Source organism: Myxine glutinosa, chromosome 4 (assembly GCF_964187855.1).
Source record: "Myxine glutinosa chromosome 4, kmMyxGlut1.1, whole genome shotgun sequence".
NCBI classification, from domain to species: Eukaryota; Metazoa; Chordata; class Myxini; order Myxiniformes; family Myxinidae; genus Myxine; species Myxine glutinosa.
This window is the reverse complement of record NC_136264.1, coordinates 51,478,232-51,499,187: the sequence shown is the minus strand read 5'-3', so window position 1 is coordinate 51,499,187 and position 20,956 is coordinate 51,478,232. Positions and strand designations below refer to the sequence as shown.

Below are 20,956 nucleotides of genomic sequence, written 5' to 3'. Positions count from 1 at the left end.
TGCCCGTACTATATATATATCTAAAATTATATCCCCCCCCCTCTATTTACATGAAATGGTTTGGTCCATTCGCAAAGCCAAAGCGAACGGCTTGCGAGTACGGTGACAATCTCCCCCCTCTATTTACATGAAATGGTTTGGTCCAAAGCGAACGGCTTGCGAGTACGGTGACAATCTCCCCCCTCTATTTACATGAAATGGTTTGGTCCAAAGCGAACGGCTTGCGGAGTTTGGTAAAGAAATCGCCATTGCTCGGTAACTACTCCGATTAATATGAAACCTTGAAAAGGCACATCCTCGGGTCCCCAGCAATATACCTGGCAAGTTTCAAGTATATCGGACCCGTGGTTGTCGAGAAACAGCGGTCACAGACAAACACACACACACACACACACACACACACACACACACACACACACACACACACACACACACACACACACACACACACACAGAGATTACTGGAATTATAGATAGATAAACGCGAGTTGTCTTTTTTTTTCTTCTTTTTTTTTTTGTACACAAGATCGAGGCTCGTGTAAGAGCTAGCTAGCATCAATCACAAAAAACAACAACGAATGGACACACAAAACACAAAAAAGGGAGCGGGAAGCACACAAGTACAACAGTAGAGAACCGGGACAACGGAAGATCCGTGGGAGGGAGAGGGCTTGGGGGGAGGAGGCATGGGAAGGTGGGTGGGTGGGGGGGGGGGTGGGGGGGGAATGTATAAAACACATGGACACTGCTGGAACTTCCAGGTGTCAGGGAATAAATATTCATATTGACAATATTGCTAGAATATATATATATCAATGTAATCTTGTTTAAAGTGGATATGTTTTACTTTACGAATGAGTAAAGTGCATAGAACTAACAGGTGGGCAAGAGAGTTAATTTAAGGAAACAGAATGTGTAATGCACTGGGACTGCCATCTGTGTCTATCAATTTAGCCTGTGTTCCATAGATGGAACACAGGCTGCAAATTCTTCCTCAGCAGGTCAGAGTATTTGACCTCTTGAACAGAAATAAGTACAAGCTAGCCAAGAGAGCCAAATAAGGTTTTGGGATAAGAGACACCCTGCATGCTCTGTAACATCAAAGGGTTTTGGGGCTTTAAAACCAAGAGAAAGTTGCATTGGAAGCAGAGAGAACTGGGAGAGTGATGGAGAAGCAGTGGACTAGCAGAGTGGACGGGGAACAACTGAAGACTGGTCAGCAACTGAACGAGCTTCAAAAGACCTACAGACCGAGCTTCAACCAAGACCTACCAAACGAGCTTCAACAAAGACGAACAAAGACTCATTAAAGATCTCGGCTTAGTATACAACAATTCTCAAGTACACAACAAATTCTGAAAAGTGAATAAAACATTGATTTTGCTAAACCGAGTCTCTTGAAGTTTTAGTAACATAACACCAGAAATTGTTAATAATTCTCCAAGAAGTGGTGGCCCGTAGGGATTCAACTGCCCAGGTAAACAAGGTAAGCTTTTGTTTGTTATCTGTGTAGTCTGATGTTAATCTGCGCAAATAGTTCAGTGTTTGAGTTTTGTGTATGTTTGTTGATGTGTGGAAGGAAAAAACATGAGGCCTTTAACAGGTTTCAGAAATCATGCCAATTTTTTTTCTTCTCTTTTTTTATGTATACGCATTTTTTAGGAATGGTGCCATGGACTGTCACAAATATCCACTAAAGCCTTTTGTCTTTAGAAAAGGTGCTGTGCTTTCATGAAGGACCACTGATATGGTATATACTGTAATTATTGTACGATTTTTTAATTTCAGAAGTCATGACGAAAAAAAAAAAATTTTTAAATAATAATAAATTTTTTATTTTTTTCGGTACATTCTACGAGTGCAAAGAGCCACTAACGTATCCCGGGACGTTAGCGCAAAGGGTGCTGCATTCGTCCAGTCATGAAAATATTTTGTGTATTCATTTGATTTTATGCGTTATTTCAGTTCAATGGTCTGTGTTACATATCTCCTCATTCCTTTTGTATGATGATTCAAATTTGCTGGGTTCCTACGGTTGAGACTTATATAATATTTTTCCTGTGGTGAGCCTCATTTTTGATGTGGTCACGAGGGACGAGTCGATATGCTCTCGCACGAGTGGAACAGCGTTTTTCAAGCGATTTTAATGCGATTAAAAGCGATTTTTTAAAGCGATTTTACAGTAAAAAGCGATTTTATACAGCATCTGTACAGTAAGCCAAATAATGGTAAAATCGACTGGCTCGATTTTAAGTCATAAAAAATTCCATTGTGGCACAAATATGGGTTTTTGTACCTTCATAAGAGTTAATTCAAAGCGGTTTGGACGCACGTCTGCATTTTATGCACATTTATGTGTGTGATTGGCCAAATGTGCTCTTATGAACACAAGAAATTGTAATCTTATGAATTATGATGTTCTGACAGGGATGACTTGATGAAGTGCACCATCAATTCATTTTTCCCATGTAGGACAGTAATGTAATTTTTAATTTCTAATGTAATGTTTGTAATGCAACGTAATTTAAAAAAAATAAAGTTTCCGTGTCATCTCCACGTAAGACTTGCACACACTGATGCCAGTAATTGTATCCTGCCAGTGGAATGCGTGCAGGCAGGTTGCCCATGGCAACCGTTTGGTGTTGTGTTCTGGGCCCCAGCCCACACTTCTACATATGGGATCAGAAGCGATTTTTTAAGATGTAACCTCTTTCACCTTTTCTTGCCCTACACCCCCCAACCTTCCCTTGCCCTTTCCCCCTCCCTCCTTCCGCCCCCCCCCCTATCCAAACCCCCCATTTTTTTCTTCCCTTCTGTATCCCTTCCCCCCTTCCTTTTTTCTCTCCAAACTTACTTTTACCTGTATATTTACATCCTGAGTAAAAAAATATATATATATTTTTAGGATTTTTTATGGCGGCGGCCATCTTGGACCACAGCTAAAAATCCTTCAATCAAGATGAAATTTAATGAGAGCCAATCCCATGCTACTGTGATCCGTAATCTCTAAAAAAAAAAATAGAACCATCGAATGTACCTTTGATCATTTTATATTTCATCTGTCTTTTAAGATTTTACAAAGGGAATTTATTGATATAAGATACTATGACATTTGACAAGGCAATTAAATGGAGGGAAACCAATGATGAAATATATTGTGATCTGGTTATACATGAATGAATTTACATGTACATGAATTTGTTGACCCCAACCCAATCCTAACCCTAACTTCATTCTACCATTATCCACCCCCTCCAAATCATATTATATTACTGATTGTATGAGGCATGTATAGGATCGTTGATTGTATGGGATTGAATGGGATTGCATATCCCATATGGATCCCATGTTGATTTAGCATATCACCTCATTATGTGGCTTTATGTGTTTTTGTGTGTGTGGGTATGTGTTTTTCATTCTCATTTTAAATTTCTCCCTCTCCCTAAAAAATATGGCCCCATAGTGTTAAAGTGATGAGTGCCATGATACGACACAGTTGGAATGGTTAAAATAATACACAGATGAGTGTATGATTTGCACCGAAGGTCGAGAGGGACAATAGTATCCATCATATAACCTTTCACAGCCTTGTAAGGGAGAATAAGTGCAGCCAATCATACACAGTTATTTTTAGACAAATACAATGAGTGTCGTATTTCGCATAGTATTGATACCCTTAAGCCCCACCCCTCCCCCAGCCTCATTCCTCCCTTGGCATTCTGCCACTTCTCCTCCTCCCTTCCCCACCCTTTTCCTCCCCTCTTTCCTCCTCCTTTCCTCCTCTTTTGTTTCACTTTTACCTGTTTCCCTTTTCATAGTTCTCATTGTTTTCTCTCATTGTTGATGATGTTGATGAGATTCATGTTGGTCATATTTTGATTATTGATGTTCATTCTCAAATTTTGTTAATGATAACTGTTTCGTTGTTGATTATACCACGTGGATGTATTGATACAGGTAATGCTTGTCTTCTGCAATGGATGATTATGGTATGTTTATGAATTTCTATTCACTGGTACACATTTCAGGAATCTTACACCATTTTAATTGTCAAGAACTTTGAGTGTCTTTCAAAGTGAGACATGGTGGGTGACACATGACATGACATGTGACATCACATGACGTGTGACACGTGTGACATGTGGCACGTGACATGTGCGACATTGCCCAATGAACTGGTTCATATCTGTCTGATCAATTTGGTTGATTGTCTCACAAATGAAGGGTTGAGTTGCCTTCAGTGATTGTTAAACTTTAATTTGTGATATGATGACCACACAGGATTGAAAAAATATGTCAGATATGATCCAGAGGCAGAACGGTGATTTGTCAACTGACGGCAGATATGGGTCAAACAGTGACGACCGATGCTCATATTCCCCGTCAGTGGATGGAACTGTTTTGGCAATATTGGGAAAAGGTTTAGGTATAAAGTAATGTTGATCCCATATCATAGTTCAGTATCAGACATTGGTTTCAATTCGGTATCAGACTGATAAATGTGAATTTGGATATTATCATTTATATTATTTTATTATATATTATTATTAGAATTTTATTGATGAATATTGATAAATTGATTGAAATTGCATAATTGAATTGATTCTGATTCTGATCCGATTGATCTGATTGATTTTGATCTGATTAATTTAATCTGATCTGATTTTATTTAAATTTAATTTAAACAAGTCAATTGATGGATGAATAAAAAGTGCGGTCTCAAGAACGAAGCTTTGAGACATTTGCAAAACATCAATGTGCAGACAACCTGGGACGATGAGCGAGGTGGTGAGTCTAGTGGTTATTTGTTATATTATGTGGTTATTTTTGTTTGACCCCCCCTTAACAGGACTTACTGATCCAGACTCATCTGCAACACTGATCAGTGAGATTGGGGTGTGGGAAAGCCACAGGGCAGGGGGACTCTCTGGAAATCACCTGAAGTCATCAAGTGGACAGGTGGAGAGATACTTCCTGGAAGACCACAGAGTAGAGCTTATCGGAATAAGCTAGACAACAACGCATTCAACGCTACTTTGTATAAGGTGGAACAAACTTCTGCGATTTTTGCAGTACACACAGTTGATAGTGGATACAGGTGTAGTCCGATGTGTAGTCCTTGTAGTTATTTGATATATTGAGTGAGTATAAAGAGGTACTCACACACAGGCAAAATGGGAAGTGGATTCTGCAAGATTAAACAAGGTCAATTGGATTTGAGTCAAAGAGGTGCTTGTATCAGCTCCATGTATCAGAAATATGGGGCAGAATCACTTAAAGATGTGGAATCCTGGCATGAATGGAGAAAAGGACGAATAAGGGAATTCCCACAGGATGGCACTTTTGGTAGAAACGTATTGGCAACACTCAGAAAAGAATTGGAAGCAAGAGGGCGACAGAAGTTCAAAGTGGATTGGCAACCATTCTATTACTGGGACGCTGAATCTAGGGACAGGGAGACCAAAGCAAAGATGGGGGGCTTGAAGAAAGAGGTGAAACAGATACAGCATAGGTTGTGTAAGGTAACAAATCAGATGCCTCTTCGAGTCAGCAATGGAGAGCAATCCCAACCCAAACTGTATCCAGAAGCCAGATCATATGAGACAAATGAACTGGAAGACGAAACTCCTCCACCTTATCGGAGAAATATTGTATATCAGCCACAGGTAGTGCCTGTACCTGTACCTGCCGAAAGACCAGAACAGAGTGCAGCGATTGGTTCTAGTCAACAGAGGACAGGTGAAAGACGTGACCCATTTGAGGTAACTACCCAAGAGGGTGCAATTGGGGCACAGGAACCGACTCAAAGTGGGCAAACGATGCAACCAGCTGCTATACCTTTATCATGCTCTCCATTTCACCATACAAGGAGTAAGGGTCGTGTGATAAATGCCAATCAATCTAACGATCAATGTGATTGGCTAATGAATGATCAAAAGTTGACTCTCTCACAAGGAGGGTTTGAGCAATGTGGTGTTATGAATTTTCCTCAGCGGCAATTTCCAGGGGCAAATCAGCAACAACCAGATCTGATGTATAGACCATGGCAGGTACATCAATTGAAGGCATTGCAGAGTAGTATGCCATCTATCAAAACAGATCCACTTCAATTTGCGGAGGAACTGCGGTTAATTGTGGAAACTCAGTTGCCCACTGCAAGAGACATGGAAATACTTTTAAAATGGTTAATTCCTAATACCACCACTTTGAGGAACTTAATGCGTGAGGCCAACTGGGTAAATACGGAAGATGGACAGGTTGACATGCCCACGGAGGCTAGAACGGCACAGATCAATAGAATTGATAGAGGCCATAAAAAAAATTGCCACCAGTGACGGATTAGAACAAAGTGGTTACATGCAAGCAGAAAACAGGCGAAGATGCTAGCGATTATTTGGACAGATTGCGAGATGTTTTCCGACTATATTCAGGCATAGACCGGGCACAAATTGACAATGCCTTAAAACCCCTTTTTATCAATGGTCTATTGCCCAAATTGAAGAGTGAAGTGGAAAGACAATGTATTGCTTGGGAAGGCAAGCCAATGCAAGAAATATTGAATTACGCCTTGCATCATCAGCGGATTCAAGCCAGAAATAGTGCTGTAAATGCCGAGAAATTGATGCAATTACAGACTCAAGCCCTGTTGACTACGAATCAACGCAATAGGTTTTCTGGGCAACAACGCAACAATGCAGTAGGAGATAACCAGGGAGTGGGGTGGCAACTCAGGGATCTGGAGAGGCAGCCCAGCGATACAAGTGAACAGGTGGACAAACCAGCCAATGACAGACATCGATGTTTTAATTGTGGAAATATTGGACACTGGAAACGATGTTGTCCATATTCAAATAGGAAGACTAGTTCATAGGACGAACCAAGATCAAGGGTACCAGTGCTTACCGGTACCTCAGATAACGATTAGGCCTTCATTCCTGCAGATCCCAAATGCCAACAGACCAACATGAATAATTGTTCCTGCTTCTTGTCTCAAAAAATTTTTCGGAGCAAGAATGAATTTTACTTTTGCTTATTAGCGAATTAATAATTAATTGATTAAATGCCAAAATTGGATTTTTTGGAACATGAATTAAAAGATCCAGAATTAGAGTTCATTCTGGAAGCCTCATATTTGCCAATTATAAATGTCGTTTTAGGGAGTATTTTGGGCGAAACAATTTTTTACAACAAAACAATTACCAAAGTGTGGAACATTGCTTTGCAAAATTTTTTGGAAACCAAGTGACGAGCGTCACATGATCAGCAGGTGGGCATTTTGGACTATTTTTTGCATGCTCATAGGTCAGTGGTCGACTGACATGTAAATAGAGGTGTTGTAAAATTTGTACAATTTGTAAATTTGTACAATTTGGATAAATTATTGTAGGACCAAAAAGGGTAATTTCAATGGGACATTATAGGGGTTTTCTAAAAATAAAAAAATAAAAAACTTTTTGTCTATTTGTGTATTAGCGTTTCTAACATTAAAAGATAAATTTTACGAAATTGAAATGACAATTGACACCCATCTTGATCTGTTAATGATGGTTCAAATGCAAACAAATTTACATAATGCTTGGGTTTGTGTATGTTTGTGCGTCAATGTTTGTGTTTTTTTTGGTTTTGTGTGTCAATCTTACAAGAATATCCAGAAAATTCGTAAAATAAAATAGGAATATAATTTGATTATGATCATTATCTCTTTTGTCAAGGGCGATGGAATATACGGATGGGATGTGGTAGGTTATGAGCAGCCATTAATTAATAGTAAAATTGTGAGTAATTTTGGGATTCCATTTTTGATAGAATTTATATGAGAATAACAGCTATTTATGGATAGGAGCTTCATAAACAAAATGAGTACAAAATTAGCCAAATTTGGAAGTGGTCTTACACTGACTTTCCAGAGTACTCTGCTCATGGATTTTTACATATATAAACTTGACCTTTATCAGCATATAAATTGTGCTGTATGTATGGATGTGTCTTAGGCATAGACGATATGGGCAGATAGTAAAGACAATTTTGTTGAATTGAACTATTGTGAGTTTTAAAACGAAATGCATTGTGAATCTTAAAACCAAGGGGCAGACGTGAACGCGCTGTTATGTTTTTTACACTCAGAACACGATGTTACGTGTACCTGCAACATATTTTGTTAATCTGCCACACCTATATGGGCATACTGGTGTCAGTAGTATTCACTAAGTTGCATAGAAATGGAGGAGCAACTTTTAAGGGAGTATACAACCACGTATTTGGATATTTTCTACAAAAGTAGGGGTTTCAATAAGTAGTAGCTGTACACATGGGATTTATCAAATTAAGTTATGCAGTTTAAACAAAGTTACTGGTAAACAGAAGGGAAATGGATAGTAAATAAATTCTTCAATGCTGGGTAAATTTAATGAGATATTACAAAGACTTATAAGAGCTACTGTTCTTCCTTATAGCAGTGGGAAAAGAGTGAATTAGAACCTAATGAATCTATAAATGAATGTGATAGGGATGGTATCCTCAATTTGTGTTACTTATTTGATTGTGGGTAAATAAATTATTTTATCGTAATGGATTGTTAACAGCAGCCTGCAATGTCCTGAGAGTGTGCATCCATGTAATTAGAAATCCCAGATTTGTTTTTACAAACAACATTTGGTAGACGTCTTATGTCGATGAGCACTTACTTGGTAGATAAAAAATGGTACTGCATGTTGGCAGCCACTTTTGCGGCCATTTAGGCTAAACACATTGAGAGAAAATTGTCGTTCAATACGTAATTTACACATGGCTATTTGTAAAAGGGACGTTGTTGCGATGGGAAACATTTCTGAAGGTTTATTAAAATGTTATAATATGACATGTGTCAAGGCAAACTATTGGATGGGAAAATTAGATCTGGTTATAGAATGAATTTGCTGACCCTTTGAAGTTAATTCTTTGAAATTGATTGTTTTACTAGTATTTTGAGTTCAACTTGGAAATAGTATGGTAGAGCTTTGTTAAAACCTATGGTTGTGGTATTTTGGAACGAATTCACAGATCATAGGAAGTTGATAACAATAGAAATAAATATGGACCCCGGGAGATAGGGGCATCAGGATAAGGCAAATAATCAGATTTATGTTATAGATTAAGGGATTTTTCTTTAGTCACATTTTAAGAAGTTTGTTAGTTTGGTATATAATGTTAAATGTCATTGACATAAATGAGGGCATAACAACTTGTTGTGAACTATGTCTGTTTTACACGATCGATGAACTCATATCACCACAAGTAACACTGTTAAAGAAAAAAACAAAAAGCGGGGAGGACTATGCTAATAACACATTAGGCATAGTTTGCTTGTTTGCAAGAATTGTTGGGAATTAGATATTCCTGTTTGTGATTTAAATCATATATAATCATTATTAATGCATTTATTTTCTTTGAGTTGAGTTACAACACCTGCATGTGTTTAATTTTTGAATTATATGAACCTGAAAGCAATTGTGGATGCTATTCTTAGTTTTAGTAGTGAAAAACACATGTCTGATTTGAATATTATTCGTGTGAAGTTGTTATAAAAGATAGTGATTTCATGTTACAATGTACCCCATCTGATTCAATCTGTGTGGAGAGCAGATATAAATGTGGCTAAGTAAAGGAAAGACAAGACCACATCCCAAATGGAGTGATAACGACATCTGGGAAGAAGTTTGAAAAAGGAAAATTTGTGAAAATGAAGTTAATCTTGGCATACACCCTCTTTCTCAAAGAATGATGAAGAAATGCTCCTTTGGAAGATGGATGTTTACCTTCACCAAGGGAAAATTATGTGACCATTTGTCTGGGTCACACTGCAACATATGGAAAAGGGCGATCACTTACTTGTGTTCAAATACCTCGAACATTCATCACATCAGCAATTGCAGGACGACGATATTTTACCTGCAACGTTTACGGGATACGGTGGCGTGTGTCATTACTTCACCAACTTCCGGGGAGCCAGCATGGAGCTGCAAGCGAACGACTGCTTTTCCTTCACAACAGCTGTGCACGATTCTGCTGTGTGCTCCTGGTATGGACCATGGACAACTGAGTACCATGGTCCCAACATCATCATTGCGGATGCATCCGGCATCCCTGCTCCACATCTTGTTGACAAATCAACATCACATCAATACTTGCTCCATGCTCACGGTTAGTGAGGAGGCAAGTCGACTACAACTGGATGGAGGCCTTGTTCAAATCTACTATGGCTCACAGCAAAAGTGGCAAGGATGCTGCATGGAGAGCAGGGTCAGTCTTTGACTCTGCCCAGCTATCACAACAGCGGAAAATCCTATGCAAATAGTGAAGGTGTGATGAAGACAACAGGAGAAAATTGTTTTATGCTGAAATTCCAAACACAAGTGATCCGCCCCTTTTTTCAAACAAAGAAAGTCAATATTTGATTAAAGGCAAATATTTTGCCAAATGTTGCAGATGCTTTATTATTTTAATGATGAACTGAAATTATTGCGTTTTGGTGAAGGTGAAATGTTTTGTGACCTTTATGCAAATGAGTTGAATTGAATTATCAACATAGAAAGAGTAAATGAACAAGGAAATGTATTGTGATCAAAATTCTTCCAGAATGACGGTGTATGCCTTAGGAAATTGAATTACCAGATTAGTGTTATGAATATTTAAATGTGGTAATGTTTAGATTAATGGTTAATATAAACATAAATGAAAAACTGGGGATTGTCAGGGAATAAATATTCATATTGACAATATTGCTAGAATATATATATATCAATGTAATCTTGTTTAAAGTGGATATGTTTTACTTTACGAATGAGTAAAGTGCATAGAACTAACAGGTGGGCAAGAGAGTTAATTTAAGGAAACAGAATGTGTAATGCACTGGGACTGCCATCTGTGTCTATCAATTTAGCCTGTGTTCCATAGATGGAACACAGGCTGCAAATTCTTCCTCAGCAGGTCAGAGTATTTGACCACTTGAACAGAAATAAGTACAAGCTAGCCAAGAGAGCCAAATAAGGTTTTGGGATAAGAGACACCCTGCATGCTCTGTAACATCAAAGGGTTTTGGGGCTTTAAAACCAAGAGAAAGTTGCATTGGAAGCAGAGAGAACTGGGAGAGTGATGGAGAAGCAGTGGACTAGCAGAGTGGACGGGGAACAACTGAAGACTGGTCAGCAACTGAACGAGCTTCAAAAGACCTACAGACCGAGCTTCAACCAAGACCTACCAAACGAGCTTCAACAAAGACGAACAAAGACTCATTAAAGATCTCGGCTTAGTATACAACAATTCTCAAGTATACAACAAATTCTGAAAAGTGAATAAAACATTGATTTTGCTAAACCGAGTCTCTTGAAGTTTTAGTAACATAACACCAGAAATTGTTAATAATTCTCCAAGACAGGAAAGAAAAAAGTCGGTATTTCAAAAAAAGATGGATTTGGGGTGAATTAACGGGAGAAGAGGAGATCAAGGTTTTGGATGGGGGAAGATAAGACATGGTGCTAACAGCCGTTTAAAAGACCTGGAGGGAGGAGTGGGATTGAAGAGAGTGAGGGAGTTTGTTCCAGAGGCGGGAGTAAAGAGGAATGAAGGTGAGCAGAGAGTCTTGATTTTTTGCAATTTCACCAGGAGAGGGTCACTGGCAGATCTTGTGCAACCTGTAAGAATATTTGGGGGACAGAGCACAGATAGAGCTGGGCGATCTAGGCCGGATAGGAGTCGGTAGAAGAGAGAAAGACCACCTACCCGCCTGCGGTGAGTAGTGAAAGGCCCTCAGAGTTAGCTTCATCGCGGGAGATTCCAATGGTTCTGAAAGCTTTGGTTTCAACAGCGTGAAGCCGAGCAAGGTGTGAGGCAGGAGCACCAGCTCAGAGGGGAGAACAGTATTCCATTGAGCTGTGGATGAAAGCCTTGTTTATGGTGAGGAGCTCAGGTGTGGAAAGGAAGGACCTCGCAAGGTGGAAGATGCCCAGTCGGCGACTGGCTTTGGAGGCCAGATTGGAAATGTGGTTTTCCCAAGAAAGATCATGGCAAATAGTGAGACTTAAAAGATTGAGTGACAGAACTTATTGGAGAGGATTGTTCAGAAAGTAGATGGGAGGGTTGTCCAGTCGGTCTTTTCTCAGAGACATAGTAAGAGTGTGAGATTTGTCAGGATTGAAAGACATGTTGCACTTGTTTGACCAGTCTGTGATTTTGTTCAGGTCTGCAGAGAGTGAGGAGGCTACAGACTGCCGATCTGAGATATGAGGAATGGAGCGGCAGAGTGTGGAGTCATCAGCCAAGAGATAGAGAGGATTTTCAAGAGAGTCAGAGAGATCATTGATGAAGACCAGAAAAAGCACAAGGCCCAGAACACTGCCTCGAGGAACTCCAGCTTGAACAGGAAGGGGAGATGTGTGTGTTTGTCCGCGTTTTATTCAGAGATGGCTGAACGGATCTTCATCAAACTTTCAGAGGTTCGTCAGTGAGTGCCTGGGAGTGTTTTAGGCAAAACAAAAAAAAATTGAAAAAAAAAGTTCGTTTTTTTGGAGTTAAAAAAAAAAAAAAAAAAAAAAAAAAGGCTCGATAGTGCCGAAGCCTTTTTAAATTAATGACAGTTATACAAAAGTACACATTCGCATAAATAAATACAAAACAATCACCAAACATTTGACTACAAATAAATGAAACAATTCCGGAAGTGTACGAAGTTGGTAGTACGGCTTCTTCTTCCTGATCGGCAACACACTTAACCTTCCACCCCTCCCCTCCCCTTCCCCCCGTGCCCCCCCTTGCCCCTCTCCCTGCCCCTTTCTCTCCTCCCTCCCCCCTCCACCCCCTCGCCTCCCCGCCCACCTCCTCCCGTACCCTCCCCCGCCCGGCAACACCGGGTATTCTGCTAGTATTATAATAAATGTAATCGCAACACGAATCCCGTCGTACTGACTGCAAAGTTACTAGAGGTTAAAATATATCTTCTATATAAAATATATCTTCTATATATTGAAGTAGCAGAAGTTTTGTATCATGCTACATCATTTTATCTGTCTTCAACAGTCAACACGCAACAACAACATACAACATGGATTCCCAGAGAGTTCACAAACACATAGGCCCACCTTAAGCACAAGCTTATTATCAGATGTTGGTGTGCGTCCCACCCACAGAGTGAACTTGCAAGGGTCACCTTCCACGTGGTCTGATACACTCAGTTCTGAGGTCTGTCAGAAGGGAGACATTGTGGTCCATGATGTGAAGAATGTGAAAGAAAGAAAACTCCAACAGTTTAACTCTGAACCCTTTTTTCTATCTCCAAGGATACTTGGATGTCTTTGGATTTGGTAGTGCGACAACCTATGATGGTCGTGGCAAACTCTGGTTGTCATAATAACGATTTATTGGAGGAAGAGAAGTCTAGAAAACGAAGCATCGTACAAGCACCTCGGAGTAAAAGAGAGCCACCAAATATGTCATCAACAAATGTGCAAAACAATTACCAGAGAATACCTACATAGAACGACTGTAATATTGGTATTGTGAGTTGGTTTCTGGCTTTGATTTTGTTCCTTGGAGATCGGTTTTGCAGCTGTACTGTAATATTGGTATTGTGAGTTGGTTTCTGGCTTTGATTTTGTTCCTTGGAGATCGGTATGTTTTCAGGATCAGCCGATCCTGAAAACATACCGATCTCCAAGGAACAAAATCAAAGCCAGAAACCAACTCACAATACCAATATTACAGTACAGCTGAAAAACAATCCTCAAAAGTAGTTAGCTTTCTCTAATCAGTTACAAGTTTGTAAATAATTGAAAACTGAAAATGAAATACGTAATTGGAAAATGAAAAAATTGAAAATTAAAAAAAAAAGAAAAAATAAATAAAATATATTTTAAAAATTAAATATTTGAAAAAGAAAAAAGTAAAATGATAAATAGTTGGTAACAAAAGAATTTAAATAAAAAAATACAATTAAAATAAGAAATATTTGAATTCTTCAAAGAAAAAAGAAAAAGATTTATTTTTGAGAAAGTTTTTTTTTCTAAAAGCGGGATATCACAAGCACCATACTAAACTTAATGCCTCTCTTCTGAACCGTAATAATAAGGTGTACATGAAGGTGTAGTGACTATTTGCCTCACCAATAGCTTGTTCTTGTACAGGTATTTGCTGTTGCCAGAGGAGTCTTCAATCTCTTTGCTGAAAATGAGGGACATTTCGAAGAGGAACAAGCGGCGTTTTCGCCCTTTTCAAATGAGAGTCTTGGGGTCCCACACTTGGAATGACTCTCGCAGGATGAGCTCGCCCTGGGCATCCAAGTTCTCGTCAAATCCTGTTGAACAGACGACTAAGTAAATCCACTACGGTTTGTGGTTTTCTTTTGAACTTGCAAATTTTGCATCAAACTTGTGAATTTGCAAAATAAAGTCCACAATACCCAATACACAAACACTGAAAGTCTAAGGAGGAAAAGGTATCCGTCGGTAATGATAAAGTAAAAGTAAGTTCAAGGGATGACTTGGGTGAAGCGTACTTGTGTTTGACCTGTCGGGTCTGGATTTGATCCTCGATGCGACGATGAACGGTCTTCCTGGTGGTAACTTGAGGCAGGTTGTTGCGTCAATGAGTGTACCGTCATCTGGAGGGACGTTCATCTGGGTGTCCTGTGTGCTAGCATTCGCTGGTGGACGTGAAAGATCCCACAGTCCGTAATGAAAAGGTACGCCATTGTATGTCGATACCCTGGCCCAACTGCTTCCCAAATACGCAGCAGCATTGCGTCAGTGGCACCACCATGCCACAGAAATGATGCAACAAGCAGACTGCATTCATAACTGCGTCCTGCTCCAATACGCATGCATTCCCCTGAATAAGTTAATCCACACACTTATGATAAATAACATGAGAAGATCAAGGGTCTCACCACAAACAGACGTGCATTTAATATACAGTTATGACGTCGTCCTTGTCCTTGAGTCGTCCTTGAGTACCAGTTCACTGGTAATTCCCTGTTTGTCGTTAAAGGCGGCAAAAAGGGTTGGCGTCAGGAAGGGCATCCGGCCGTAAAACATTGCTTCAAAAAGGGGACCGAAAAACAACAACAACCACAGTTCCCGAAAAAGGCCAACCCCCGCTTGCGGGGAAAAATGGCCTCTAAAGGTGGTTTTTTTTTTTTTATGACGTCGTCCTTGTCAATCTTTCTTTTGAAGAAAACACACACACACACGCACACGCACACACACCAGGGCTATCCTTATAAGGAAAGCTTCTTCTTCTTCTCTTGAGGGGCGAGGTCCAATGGTACCGATTTTCTATCCTGCCTTGACCATGATATTTCTCCACTCTCCAAACCAGCCCCACCATGTTGACAGCCCTCCTCACACAATCTTCCTTTCTCAGCTGCGGTCGACCTCTTTTCCTCCTTCACTCCCACAACATATCCACTCTCTTTTGCCATTCTCTCTTCCTCCATGCGCACCAAGTATCTAGCCCAAATGGACACTTTTTTATGGCCTGGTGAGAAGGATAACATTTGGTTTCTTGGAAACTCAGTGAGGGCCAGAAAAAAAACACCCAGAAAACAATCAACTGGATATTACACTGAACAAGGATCACTTTATCAGGAATCAGGATCACTTTGCCTTGCAAAATAAACTTCACTGTGAAGTATTTTACTCGATTTTAACAATACTGCAATGTAAAAAAAATCAACACAGACGACAAGTAACTTCCAAGTGTATTCGCGAAGACGCGCACGCTGCTATCAAGTTAATGAACCTCAGTAAATCAGAATTTATCAGCATGATAATGTGTTGTAGCAGAGAGAAAACGTTTTTGTTGAAATTAATCAGAAACTGTGGCCTACCGTCCAGCACGCTGAGATGCATCGCATCATTGACTCTCTTTTGGGCACTCAGCATCACCGCAAGAGCCTCCTTCAACTCCCCAGTGCCGTCTTGACAGCAGGTCAGAAGATCCTACCGGGTAAAGACAATTAGGCACAAAACATCAAGGAAATCCCTGTTATGGTATTACTCCATATTTTGGTCTGTCGTACAGACTATCGTATGGGACACAAAGGATTTTCCTATCACACGAACCCGGGTTACACTCCCCCTAAAATAGATTAATTAATTATGTAAAATGATTAAAAATCACGGGTCAACCCGGGTTACCGTGTGGTGGATCATATACAAAGTTTCATTTAAAAATTTACAGTGCCCATGCGTTTTATACCTGTTCCCCCCCCCCCCCCCCCCCCACAGCCTTCCCATGCCTCCTTCCCCCCAAGCCCTCTCCCTTCCACAGATTTTCTGTTGTCCTTGTTCACTGCTGTTGTACTTGTGTGCTTCCCTCTCTCTCCCCATCTTGTCTCCCGCTCCCTTTATTGTATGTTTTGTGTGTCCGTTTGTTTTTTTGTGATTGATGTTAGCTCTTACACGAGCCTCGATCTTGTATACCAAAAAAAAAAAGGGCGGGGCCAAATATTACACTGCTCTTTCACCTACTTGCACCATGTGATGATCATAACCACCAAGTTTGGTGAAGGTCTGTTTAACCGTTCAGGAAGAGACAGCGTGACGGATGGACAGACAGAGACAGACAGACGGACGGACGGAGCTGGTTACAATATGCCCCCGTTTTTTTTGTATTTTTATTTTTTCAAAAAGTGCGGGGATAATAACCACATGAACAGTATTAACAAAAAAAAGAAAAGACATTGCTATTAGAAAATACAAGCCTGGTGTTGGGCTCGCGGCTAGGGTGCCAGCTTAGGATCCTAGGATCCTGGGTTCGAATCCCGGTCGATCGCTGAATTAACGCCAGGGGGGTTGACTCAGCCTGTCATCCTTCCGAGGTCGGCTAATTGAGTACCAGTTCACTGGTAATTCCCTGTGTGTCGTAAAAAGGCGACAAACAGGGTTGGTGGCAGGAAGGGCATCCGGCCGTAAAACATTGCTTCAAAAAGGGGACCAAAAAACAACAACAACCACGGTGCCCGAAAAAGGCCAACCCCCGCTTTGCGGGGAAAAATGGCCTCTAAAGGTGTTTTTTTTATTTTATTAGAAAATACAGATGCAGAAAGGGATCATTCTGTCCATATAGCCTTGGAAAAATGTTTCCACCACAACAAAAATCTGAGAAATTGAAGCCTTTGGTGTTTAAAAAACAACATTGTGTGAGTTATATTTGTGGTTCTTGCATTCGTTGAGGAAACCAAGCAATGCAAAAATGGACTCAAAAGGGGACAGTCACGGATACCTTGAGAAGAAGCTGGTACTTTGTGAGCCTCTGTAGAGGTGTAATGAGGTAGGATGAAATGCAGTGACGCAAGCCGTGCCTCAGCCGGGTCTCCTGGGAGGAACAGAAAAACTTATGGTTAAAAGATTCCCTGAACAACTTGACCACCTGCAAATTAACGCCATTATGCGGCCGCTCCGCAAACCTCGCCGACATGTTGAAGCATTCCGACTAGAACATGTAATTTGACGTGAACGCGTCACTAGATATGCCTCTGCCCGCGTTACATGCCAACGCCACTGTTACGTTTGATATCAACTAGGGCATGCCCGTACTATATATATAGGACGTGCCCGTAAGTGCGTGATGTTACCGTACAATGAATGTATCGTCCCGACGCCGCAGCTCGGATGGCGCTGCAGTTAATCGGGCCCCCAAATTCCTCATCGACGATAACTAAACAATATATTATATGAATCGCACCGTACATACCTCCTTCTAGATCTTGTTCTTGTCTTGATATACTCACTCAGGCTCACTCTATCACGCCTGAGTCCTCCCAGCTCCTCCAAATGGCGCCCGCTCGCCGCTACGTAAGTCCGGAAGTGACGTCCTCATTTGACTGTCCGGAAGGTCGCATATCGCAGGAAAGCGAAAGAATCGCAAATTAGTTTTAATTAGTTTTAAAACATCGTTTAACGCCAACATAGCGCCAACATAGTTTGCCGACGGGAAATAAATGAATACGCTCTCAAATGTGCCATCTGAGGCAGAGTCTGTTCGCCACGTTCGGCACACGTGATAGCTCGCTGCTCTCTGATTGGTTGAATCGTTTTTTAGACATAGCTCGGTAACTACTTCTGCGATTAATTTAAAACCTTGAAAAGGCACATCCTCGGGTCCCCAGCAATATACCTGGCAAGTTTCAAGTATATCGGACCGGTAGTTGTCGAGAAACAGCGGTCACAGACAAACATACAAACATACAAACATACAAACAAACATACACACAGAGATTAGTGGAATTATAGATAGATTAAAGGTCGCATGATAAAAATCAAAGGTCACATTAGAAACAGTGTGAGAGAGAAAAGAGAGATAAGTAGGAGAGAGACATTAGATGCTTCTAACTTGGGTTATGATCTAGAAAATGGTGTTCAAAGGTCACATGACCTTTGACCTGTTGAACCCAAAATCCAATCAGTTCGTCTTTGTGTTACAGTTCATACTTTTCCCAAGTTTGGTTGGAATCCCTTGAGTGGTTCACAAGTTATCACGGTAAGAAAAATACGACACGCACGAAGTGAAGGACGGACGACGTGAAAACACAACGGTGCCGGAGCCTTCGGCTGTGGAGGTACAAAGGAAATGGAAACGAAGTGGGCTCAAAAAAGCTCACACGAGGTGGAGCAGAAGTTTGAGGGAGGAGGTTTGGGTGATAGAAGAGCTGAAGTTGAGCATCATAAACAGAGATACAATATAGCAGACAGATTGGCCATTTTGGAACAACATTCTCTCACTTCAAACTGGTAATTCCCTGTTTGTCGTTAAAGGCGGCAAAAAGGGTTGGCGTCAGGAAGGGCATCCGGCCGTAAAACATTGCTTCAAAAAGGGGACCAAAAAACAACAACAACCATGGTTCCCGAAAAAGGCCAACCCCCGCTTTGCGGGGAAAAATGGCCTCTAAAGGTGGTTTTATTCTCTCACTTCAAAGAAGGTCCGACCGTGATCCATGAAGAGCTGCAAAGAGTCCGGCATGTTCGTGCAGTAAGAAACGTACATCTGAAACTTGTGAGCCTGCAAAACGTTGTGGGGGGATAAGGGGGACAGGGCGGGGGGTCGGTAGAGGAAACGGGTTAATAAGGAAGAGATCTTCAGCCATAAAATAATATAAAATGTTTGCAGATACAGATTTTATATGAAATGAAGGATGGGACTAGATTTTACAATAGTTGTACCGTTAGGCACATCTATCTGGTCGATTCCTTTGGATACCGAGATTCCAAGCTGAAATCCCAAATTTTATCCTGATTTGTTTGTAGTCTGCTCATGTTACCATGGTAACTCAAATGAAGATCATCATTTGTCTTATGTGAAGTAAACAAGTGTACCACAATGGTAACCAATGCCACAGCCGCACTGACTAACCCAAAGACCGCACTCACCCAGGTCACAAAGCAATGTCCAACATCCTCAGGCAGATGCTCGTACTTCTCCAGCTCTTTCAAGAAGATCCTGCGCATGGATCAAACACGGATATCAAATGTGCTCATCAGAGTAAGATTGTGGCTAAAAACACAACAATCCGATTCATCAATTCTCCTCAACCATTCCCAAAGGCTCGAGTGCTGCGGTTCACGGAGAACGTGCAATGCAATCCCGGGTAGAGCGGATTCACCACGTACTTGTTGTGGAACTCGTGCAGCTCCTTCATGTTGCCAAACACAATTTCTTCCTTTTTGAAAATACCAGGCGGAATTTCCTCAACGCCGCTTGACATTTCCCATAAATAAATCTGCAAAGAGGTTTCGCCACAGAGACGCATCCACGTCATCAAATGAGTCGCTCGTGTTGGGACAAAAAAGATGTGAATTTTTTTTTAAATCTTCTAAATACGAGTATGCACCTGAACGTATCATCTTCAATTCGAAACACCCACACGCAAATCAATATTAATCACAAATAGCCGAACATTTGTGTCCCTAGATACACATCTAGGCTGTCTTTCCCTCGCGGTCCCCCTGTACTGTCTTTCCCTCGCGGTCCCCCTGTACTGTCTTTCCCTCGCGGTCCCCCTGTACTGTCTTTACCTCGCGGTCCCCCTGTACTGTCTTTCCCTCGCGGTCCCCCTGTACTGTCTTTCCCTCGCGGTCCCCCTGTACTGTCTTTCCCTCGCGGCCCCCCTGTGCTGTCTTTCCCTCGCGGTCCCCCTGTACTGTCTTTCCCTCGCGGTCCCCCTGTACTGTCTTTCCCTCGTGGCCCCCCTGTGCTGTCTTTCCCTCGTGGTCCCCCTGTGCTGTCTTTCCCTCGCGGTCCCCCTGTACTGTCTTTCCCTCGTGGTCCCCCTGTACTGTCTTTCCCTCGCGGTCCCCCTGTACTGTCTTTCCCTCGCGGTCCCCCTGTGCTGTCTTTCCCTTGCGGTCCCCCTGTACTGTCTTTCCCTCGCGGTCCCCCTGTACTGTCTTTCCCTCGTGGTCCCCCTGTGCTGTCTTTCCCTCGTGGTCCCCCTGTGCTGTCTTTCCCTCGTGGTCCCCCTGCGCTGTCTTTCCCTCGTGGTCCCCCTGTGCTGTCTTTCCGTCGTGGTCCCCCTGTGCTGTCTTTCCCTCGTGGTCCCCCTGTGCTGTCTTTCCCTCGTGGTCCCCCTGTGCTGTCTTTCCCTCGCGGTCCCCCTGTACTGTCTTTCCCTCGCGGTCCCCCTGGACTGTCTTTCCGTCGTGGTCCCCCTGTGCTGTCTTTCCCTCGTGGTCCCCCTGTGCTGTCTTTCCCTCGTGGTCCCCCTGTACTGTCTTTCCCTCGCGGTCCCCCTGTACTGTCTTTCCCTCGCGGCCCCCCTGTGCTGTCTTTCCCTCGCGGTCCCCCTGTACTGTCTTTCCCTCGCGGTCCCCCTGTACTGTCTTTCCCTCGTGGTCCCCCTGTGCTGTCTTTCCCTCGTGGTCCCCCTGTACTGTCTTTACCTCGCGGTCCCCCTGTACTGTCTTTCCCTCGCGGTCCCCCTGTACTGTCT

General features: G+C 41.8%; 1 pseudogene; it reads right to left on the bottom strand.

Moving 5' to 3' along the window:
- Window positions 1-20,956, bottom strand: part of LOC144891598 (triple functional domain protein-like) — a 39,443-nt pseudogene that overhangs the window by 10,776 nt on the left and 7,711 nt on the right.